This window comes from Mus caroli, chromosome 13 (assembly GCF_900094665.2).
Source record: "Mus caroli chromosome 13, CAROLI_EIJ_v1.1, whole genome shotgun sequence".
Lineage (NCBI taxonomy): Eukaryota > Metazoa > Chordata > Mammalia > Rodentia > Muridae > Mus > Mus caroli.
This window is the reverse complement of record NC_034582.1, coordinates 110,277,908-110,286,847: the sequence shown is the minus strand read 5'-3', so window position 1 is coordinate 110,286,847 and position 8,940 is coordinate 110,277,908. Positions and strand designations below refer to the sequence as shown.

At 41.8% G+C, this 8,940-nt stretch overlaps 1 pseudogene; it reads left to right on the top strand.

Moving 5' to 3' along the window:
* The first annotated feature begins 5,199 nt into the window (after window positions 1-5,199).
* LOC115029075 lies at window positions 5,200-5,560 on the top strand (annotated as a pseudogene).
* The last annotated feature ends 3,380 nt before the right edge of the window (window positions 5,561-8,940 follow it).

Sequence of the window (8,940 nt, the reverse complement as noted above, 5' to 3'; positions counted from 1 at the left end):
TTAGTTTGGTTTGGTTTTTCCAGATAGGGTATCTCTGTGTAGTTCTGGCTGTCCTGGAACTCCATTTGCCATAGCCAAGGCTGGCTTTGAACTCAGAGATCTACCTGCCTCTGCTTCCCTACTGCTGAGGAGTGTACCACCACTCCCCAGTGTTAGTCCTATTCATTAGTTCACTAGTTTGAAACTCTCGTGACCTGTTTCTGGCACTTTTGTCACAGCTAGTGATTTAGAATCACTGGATCACAACGGACTCAGGATTTTAAACACCTTCTTTGCTCTGTGAGAAGCCAGAAGCTCATATGTCTAGATTTCTGGAGCATTTTTCTAACACTATAACTCATACCATTTTCCCCCTCCAAATTTGGGAGTTAAACCAAGAGCCATGTACACACCACACAAGCTCTTCCACTGAACTATATCCCAAATATCCCAAACACCCATCATACATTTTTGGAATTTGTGTGTGTGTGTGTGTGTGTGTGTATCATATCTATGACATAAAAATATGCATACTTGTTCATTTATTCCTTTTGCAGTGCTAGGTGTTGAATTCAAAACCACTCTACCACTGACACCCAGCATATTTTATCCTTTATGGTTTTGTTTTGTTTTTTTAATTGTTTGATTTCAGAGACAGGTTCTTGCTATGTGGTGCCAGTTGGCTTGGAGCTCACTGTAGAGATCAAGTTGGCCTCCAGCTCATGAGTGGTCTTCCTCTCCCTGCATTCTGAGTGCTAGGACTACAGATGTCCAAGTGCACCACTGGACTAGGCTCCGGTAAACGTTTCAAAATTGGTGTTCTATATTTGCATAGTCCTCTTGGTTTTACAATGGTCCTTCACATCTGTCTTTATGTGTCTATGGTTTAAGTTATTCTTGCTCATCATTGCCTGTCCATATCATCCACAGTCTTGGGAAACTGCTGCGCTGATATTGCATGTGTCTGCCCAGCCCTTTGGATAACTACATAGACACCCTCTGCCCCCTACATCTCACCCCCACCACCATACACTATTTTTTTTTCTCTAACAGTTGATTCCTCTTTGAAATACAAATTTTGCTATTAGCCTTTCATGATCATGATAGGGAGACAACAATCTAGATGAAGAAGTTTTCTTTAGAGCAAAGCAAAATAACCAAGATATTCGTGGATATCGCCTCTTTACGACTTTTCTGTATACTTTAGTAGTCTGGGGGATATGTTTGTTTTCTGAGACAAGTCTTTCTGGGTAATTCAAGCTGACATTGATCATGGTACTTCTCCTGCCTCAGCATCTCCAGAGTTGAAATCACAACTTATAGCAGCACTTTCTTGAACCTGTCAGCTATATAAATGACACAGAGACTTACTAATTTTGTTACAGCTTAGACTTTTAGCTTCATAGACTCTCAGCTAGCTCAATCTAAATTAACCTGTCTATTCTGCCCATGACCCCCCACGTAGCTAGTTCTTTACCTCTCTGCCACTATTCACGTCTGTCCATCTCCGAGTCATCTGGCAAATCTTTCACCTCTCAAGTCTTCACCCATTGACCCTTTCTCCGCCCAGAAGTTCGGCCCTCCTTTCCTGCTCAGCTATTGGCCCTCATATCTTTATTAAACCAATCAACAAGTGAGGAGGGCGAGTTTACAAAACAAAAAATTCAAGTGATGGACCATAGCTCTCTGCCAGTATGGAATTAACAACTAAATATACAGAGACATACCATCAAACAATGTACCCCAACAACAGTCGTTTACAACTATAGCCTGCCTGTAGGACTTCAAAACTTTTATTTATCTTCTCCTGGAAACTAGTTCTGTTTTCTATTTCTTGAGGGACAATGGCACTTGTATTTTTTGGTATCTGTTATTTTGTTTTGCTTTTCTCGTCTTCCTCCTCCTTGTCAGGAGTGCATGTTAAAAGAAAGGAAGGAGTTGGGTGTGTCATAGCCACATCTTCATACCTGGTCCCTAACCCTGCAAAGTCTCTACAGCAGAGACAGAGATTTCACATGGGTATCATCAGCATCCTGCAGGGTAGATGACATGCAGGGGCTCAGGGCATGCAGAGCCTGAAGAAAGATGATCCTGTGGGGTTTTCATGGCCTTCTTTTCCCCTATGCTTTCTCATGCATTTCAGTTTTCTCTGCAATTGTTGCTCTATTCGTTTGTTTAAGTCACTGTTAGAGCCACTAACCTTGTCAACCTCATTCAAGCATTGAGCACTCATCCTCAGTATAGACTCTTAAAGGAGTCAGAGACCAGAAATTTCTTAAATTATGTGGTGGGGAGAAAGATTTAGCCATTGTCCAAAATTGCTGGGAATTAATAGGCAAGTCTCAAACTTAGACTTAAGTCTCTGGATGGGAGCTCACTGCTATTTCCATTTGTTTCCTAAAAGTACATCAGCACAGTGCACAAAAATTCCCAAAATCAAGTGTAACTTAGCGTATACTATGGAAACAGATGTATTGCATAGAAAGCCTTTGACCATATGTCATGCAGGCCCCTCAAGGGTCGTGTTTATATGATTACTTTACATGGGATGCAGGAGGCATTAAAACAACTGTCAGGATGAACTCAGGCCAGCTGTAGGAGGATGGATGTGTTTAGTCATTTCCCTTGGTTCACACTTCAGCCCCATTTTTTTTCTTCTGGGTCATTACAATGGCTTTAATCTCTTCTTTACTTTGACATTCAGGATAGTTTTTAGCCATTACCCAATGAAATATTGATTCTCACTTACAAGCCTCTCTAATCTTCCCACTCCCTGATGGATTTCACTATTTATTTTATACAACTTTTAAAGCAGTAGGGTTAAAAAAAATGCTTTTACGGTACTAAGAGTGGTTTACCAAAATCACATTTAATTTTCCGAAAAGAGAAGCTGAAACTAGAAATCATTACCATCGGCTTTCCCTAAACTGTGATTTGATCCTTTCTCTCTATAATGAAAACTGAAAACCTTGAGAGAAAGGGGGGTGGGGGCTTGCTACCAAGGAGGAAAATCTTGTTAGTGAATGTGATGACTAACCTTGATTGAATTAGCTGGATCTATAATCAAGTAAAACCAAGCAGGGGAAGACCCATTCCAAATGTAGGCAATGCCTATTGGTAGCTATCTTAATACAAGGAAAAAGATTGTTTTTGGCCTCCTCACTTTTGCTGGCAACGTCCTGTTGCCACAGTACAGCTCTACTGACATTAGAGTCTACCTCTTCAGGATTATGACATAGACTGAAGACCAGTATCTTTCCAGAAATTCTTTAGACCTTTAGCATCAGATTGGGACTGCTGAGACATCCAGCTTCCTGGACTAAGCAACTACCAATACCAGATTCTCAACTGCTTCGGTGTGTGACAGCCATTGGATTACCAGACCATATTGTGTAAACCAATCTGAGAAACCCTCTTTGAAAATCTATTCATTCTATCAGTTCTATCCTCCAGAGAACCTTCACTAATAGGAGCCTAATCCCTAGTCTCCACTATTTGTATATTCTGTTGTAATATCGATGTATTGGCTAGTTTTGTATGCCAAGTTGATACAAGCTAGAGTCATCAGAGGGAAAGAAGCTTCAGTTGAGGAAATGTATCCATGAGATCAAGCTGTAGGGCATGTTCTCAATTAGTGATCACGGTGTGTGTGTGTGTGTGTGTGTGTGTGTGTGTGTGTGTGTGTGTGTGCGCGCGCAAGCGTGTGTGAGGCCCAGCCCATTGGGTGGTGCTATTCCTTCCTGGACAGTCCTGGGTTCTATAAGAAAGCAGGTTGAGCAATCTATGATAAGCAAGCCAGTAAGAAGTACCGCTCCAAGCGCTCTGCATCAGCTCCTGCTTGCAGGTTCCTGCCCTGCATGGCTGAGTCCCTGTTTTGACTTCCTCCAGTGATGGGCTATAATCTGGAAGTGTAAGCCGAGTAAAGCCTCTCCTATCCCATGTGCTTTTAGGTTATGGTGTTTCATTGCAGCAGTAGAAACCCTAAGTAAAACAACAGAGAGGATTTCTCCAAGCCTACATAATATCATATTTAGTTTCCGGATGGGAAAGTCTGCATAATTTTTTCTAACACTTATTATTCCTTGACTTAAACCATCTATTTGACTAAACTCCCGTTTCTCTTTTATACATTATGAGCATCTAAAAAATTTTTTTTTCTTTGTCTTTTTTTTTTAGTTGTTCTTTTTTTTTTGTTTTGTTTTTTTATTTTTGGTTGTTTTGTTTTGTTTTGTTTTGTTTCAAGACAGTGTTTCCTTTGTAGCCTTGGCTGTCCCAAAACTAGCTCTGTAGACCAGGCTGGCCTTAAACTTACAGAGGTCCACTTGACTCTGTCTCCTGGGTGCTGGGATAAATGGAGTGCAGTTCTGCCATCCAGATAAAAGGGTCATTTTTTTAATGAAAGTACATTACCTGGAGAAGAGATCATTATTAGGTAGACAATGTCAAGGAACTGGATCACTGTAGAAAAGCTGCCCACCCAGGAGTGAGCTGCCCACCCAGTGAGGCTGTGCCATGAAAGTAGTAGAGACACTTGGTAGAAGGGCAATACCTCATATTATTCATCTTTATACTTATGTAGTAGTTTGCTCCCTGGGTCTGCTTGAATGCTTTCTGGCACCTATTATAGTTAGATTTATCTCTCAGTAGAGGTTGTTCCTAGAAACTTGATTAGAATCAGAACAAACAAACCAGCAGATCTCACTGAAACCCTAAAATGGCTTAATAGAGATTCACACAGATTTACCCTAAGATTTCTCAAATTTTCTTTACCATCAATCTATCCAGCTGGAGCTCCCGTGAGGACATCATGGCTCAATTAATTCCAGTGAGGTTTAACTAGAGGATTGCCATAATAGTTGGTGACCTCAGACATGTTTGTAATCAAGAAGACAGCCACTACTTCTGTGGATCACCCCATGTGAGGCACCCAGCCTACAGAACATTTCTAATAGGGCTTATACTCTGACCTGCCACTAATCCTAGGTCCCCCCCAACAATGATGACCCAAATAAACCCGAGTTACTTATTCAGCCTTGTCAGTACCATTTTATTTGTTCTCTGTGTTGGTGTCACGCTGTTACCAGCTGGAATATCCAGGTATATCCACTTCATTATTCCAATCCATACGGTCTATAGACTGTCCATCTTGGAACAGACCTTAGCTGAATTGCGGCCAGAAACCTTGTGCTGTACTTATCTAAGAAAACCTGTGTCATTACTATGTCTTGTGCAGTACTTTCTCCCCGGAGGTCCCTTCCACACATCCTGGTCTCCACAAGACAGGGCATCTATGAGGGTGAGTATCGTAAACATAAACTGTGGATGGTTGCAAAACTGAAAACTTGTTCTCATCCACCATTTTGCAACAGGCTTGGAGCCTGTATAACTGTTTACTTGTGGCAGATGACCAGATTTCCCCCAGGAGCCTACTCCCTTCTCTGCCATGAATTTCAACTGTCTACCCAGGATGTGGAGATTAGACTCCATGAACACACACTGGGGAATAGATGCCATGCTCTGGAGATTAATGGCACATTCCTAGGTTGGTGACACAGAGCAACTGATCCTAATGCTGATGTGAAGGAGGGTGACAGATGGAAGCTGCTGGGGAAGTCTTGACAGCCTGGCTTAATCCTGCCCCTGTGCCCTTGGGGCAGACTTTGCACCCACCCCTCTCCTTGTTCCTCAAGTTTCTAGTTCTGTAGCGCCTCCTACCCTGGTCAGACCTGCTCTTTAATGATCTGATCTCTGCGAACCTGGCCTATCTGTGTCCTGATCCTTCTCCCTAGCTGTAGACAAACTGCATCTTCTCTTGCCCACTTCGTGCCTCTGGCCCTGATCTTATAGATGTCCTTTCTTAAGATCCCTCCTCCCTTCAAACTCCTCCACCTGGGCTTCTAGTGCTACGTGAGGCAGATTTGTCCCAGTTTGCCTTAGGCGTTCTAGAGGTGCCTCTGGGGGAGGAACAGATAGGGACTCTATGCACTGTGGGCCTCTGAGTTAACACTGGCAAGAAGTTTACCTGGTGCTGGGTAGAGGGCACTCTGTGCTCTGTAGCTTGGAGGCACAGTGGGAGAGCATTAGGTGTACTTCTCCCATGTGCTCAGTTCCTTGGCTCTGGAAGTGATGCTGACCCTAAGCCCCTCCCACTCTAACTTGTTTTTAACTAATTAAACTTTACTGCCTTTACAAAAATAAAAAATAAAAGAAGAAATCATGTTTCCCTGTTAGCTTCAACCTTGTCATATACAACTGTCTGACTTGTCTGTCTTGTAATGGGAAAAATGGGAAGTGCATTGGACTTGAAGACACGTCTACTCTTAAAGGTACCAGGCTGCAGGTGATGGAAGCCAACCATGAGTTATTTAGAACCCAAAGTCTGTAATGAGTAAAGACACACAGGACTCCAGGTAGCTGTCAGTTAAGGGCCTAAAACTCTAGATGAGTAGATGAAAAGATCTGGGGCATTGTGTCAGTAAAGAGGAGCCTAAGGACAAGACAAAGGACAGTCAGAGGCACAAAACGATGAGACTAGGCAAAAGCTTTGTAAGAAATAGCACAAGTAACTAAATTATGTCTTAAATTGTTAAGAAATTAAGCTCAGGGCACGCAAGATGGCTCAGCAGGTTCGTGCCACCAAACCGGTTGAGCTGAGATTGACCCCTGAAAGCCACAACATGGAAGAAGAGAACGGACTCTCACAAGTTATCCTCTGGCTTCTGCATGAGTGTCAGGGCATAGTCAACCATTCCCTAAATAAACAAATACATGTAAATAATAATAATAGTATTTTAAATAACTGGGGTGCTGGTGTAGGTGGTATGTTTAGTACTTGTCTAGCACACACAAGGCTCATTGTTTCTCTTCAGCATCAGTGCCACAGTCAACAGTAAATAAATACTGAGAAGGGAGGAAGGAAGGAAGGAAGGAAGAAAGGAAGGAAAGAAAGAAGGGAGGAAGGAAGGAAGGAAGGAAGGAAGGAAGGAAGGAAGGAAGGAAGGAAGGAAGGAAGGAAGGAAGGGAGAGAAGGGAGGAAGCAGGAAGCTCCTGTTACCAAATTACTGGGCCAACGGTATGACACACGGAGGGAAGAGAAAGACCAGACTAGCTCAGTATTGCCGATGACTAAGTGAGCTCAAGTTCTGAAATTTGGAGCTAGAAACATATCAGTTTCTTCTTGCTGATGACAAATGAAGAGGACAATTTGCTGTTTCAGGGTGAATTTCAGGTCTTTCTTAACAAAGCTAGAACAAAAATAATCTTTTCCACTTAAAATGCACAGTGAAGCACTAAACTCTAAATATAACTGCAGGTCCCATCTCCCGCTGAACTGTACATACGGGGCATGAAGAAAAGGCCCGGAAACAAAAGCACAAGGAAAAGATGGAAGACGACATGTACTTGCAATGAAAGGATGTTAAATTTCAAATAAAGGTCCAAAATTTAAATATAGTATTTTTCAAACACAAAGTCATGAAGATTGTGATGTTTTACAGGTCTCTCTAATCAAGCTTAGCATATTTACCAATTTCAGAGCATAGCTTCTGAAAACAGCACATAGCATAAAGAATGAAGAATGAAGTCAGTCGTTTTCATTAGGGAGAGAGGGACTTACAAGAGGCTCTTGCTCATGGCTGTGTTTATTTGTATAAACAAATAGACAAAAAAGGGCTTTTTGTTTGTTTGTTCTTGTTTTTCAAGGCAGGGTTTCTTTGTGTAGCCCTGGCTGTTCTGGAGACCAGAGGTTGGTCTTGAACTCAGAGAGCCACCTGCCTCTGCCTCCCAATTGCTGAGATTAAAACCACCATGAGGCTGAGGCTCAGACGGCCACGTACAGCTTAGACTTCTAAATATATGTAAGTGCAAAGTAAGTCTTTCCCACCCAGCTTCCATCCTCACCCCACTGTTTCCTCTGTTCATTCCTTAGCAATGAGACATGATGTCTGGGCTTTCAGGGTCAGCTCCAGATGCTACTTCTGGTTTTAGAGTCCTGAAAGTCACATTTCTTCCTTACAGACCATGTTGTCCACCTGTATTTGTTTAATCAGTACTATTGATTTTATAGTTTACTTAGAAGAGTTTTTATTTGTGTTATTGTAACAAGAAGTATCGATCAACATACAGTTACTTCTGTGTACTTAGTCTTTTAACCGAATAATATGATCCCAAGGCTGACTTTGCTTCCATGGTGCTGTGGGGCAGGGAGAAGAATTATTTTCTATGTTCATGCAAACAGAAAACGGAATACATATCTTTAGTGAGAACCTGTGAGCTTACATAATTCGCCCCTGTGCTGGCCATTGGTTGAGCAGCCTACTTTTCTGAATTTGTTGACTTTGTTACTGTGAGTGCATCGGAAATCCTGACTCATGCATTTAGGACAATGGAAATACTGCTCAGAGGGCAAGTTCATCTCATTTAGGAAGTGTGTATCTGTAAGTTAATTTCCTGTGGGATCAATGTTACCAGCAGGGTCTAGTGCAGTTATGACCAAAGCTCTTTTGGTATTTCTTCCAGGTGACTCAACATTTGTTAGTTATAGAAAGTTTAGGTATGCTTCAAAGGAGGGATATTATTCAGCCAAGGCTGAAAGGATGGACTAATGTTTTCATAGCTTTGTCAAGGTCAGTAGAATTCTCAGTTGACAGTGCACACTGCTCTAAGAAAACTTCGTTCAGTGGTTACCATAGAGAAAAAAAGATCTTAAAGAAAATAAAAGCATTCCAAAACTTCTCTGGGACTTTTAACTTACTCCACAAAACAGATAGGATTGCTATCACCCACTCATTAGACATTTTAAGTAGCCAATTGTCTGGCATTTATTGTAAACATAAAATCACCTACATTCCCCAAAGTACACAAATATTCTGACATAGCCACTGTTGCCATGCATAATTATTAGATTTTATTGACCTAGGACTATTTTAACTCATTAGTTTTTCTCACATTCTAGTCATGAAA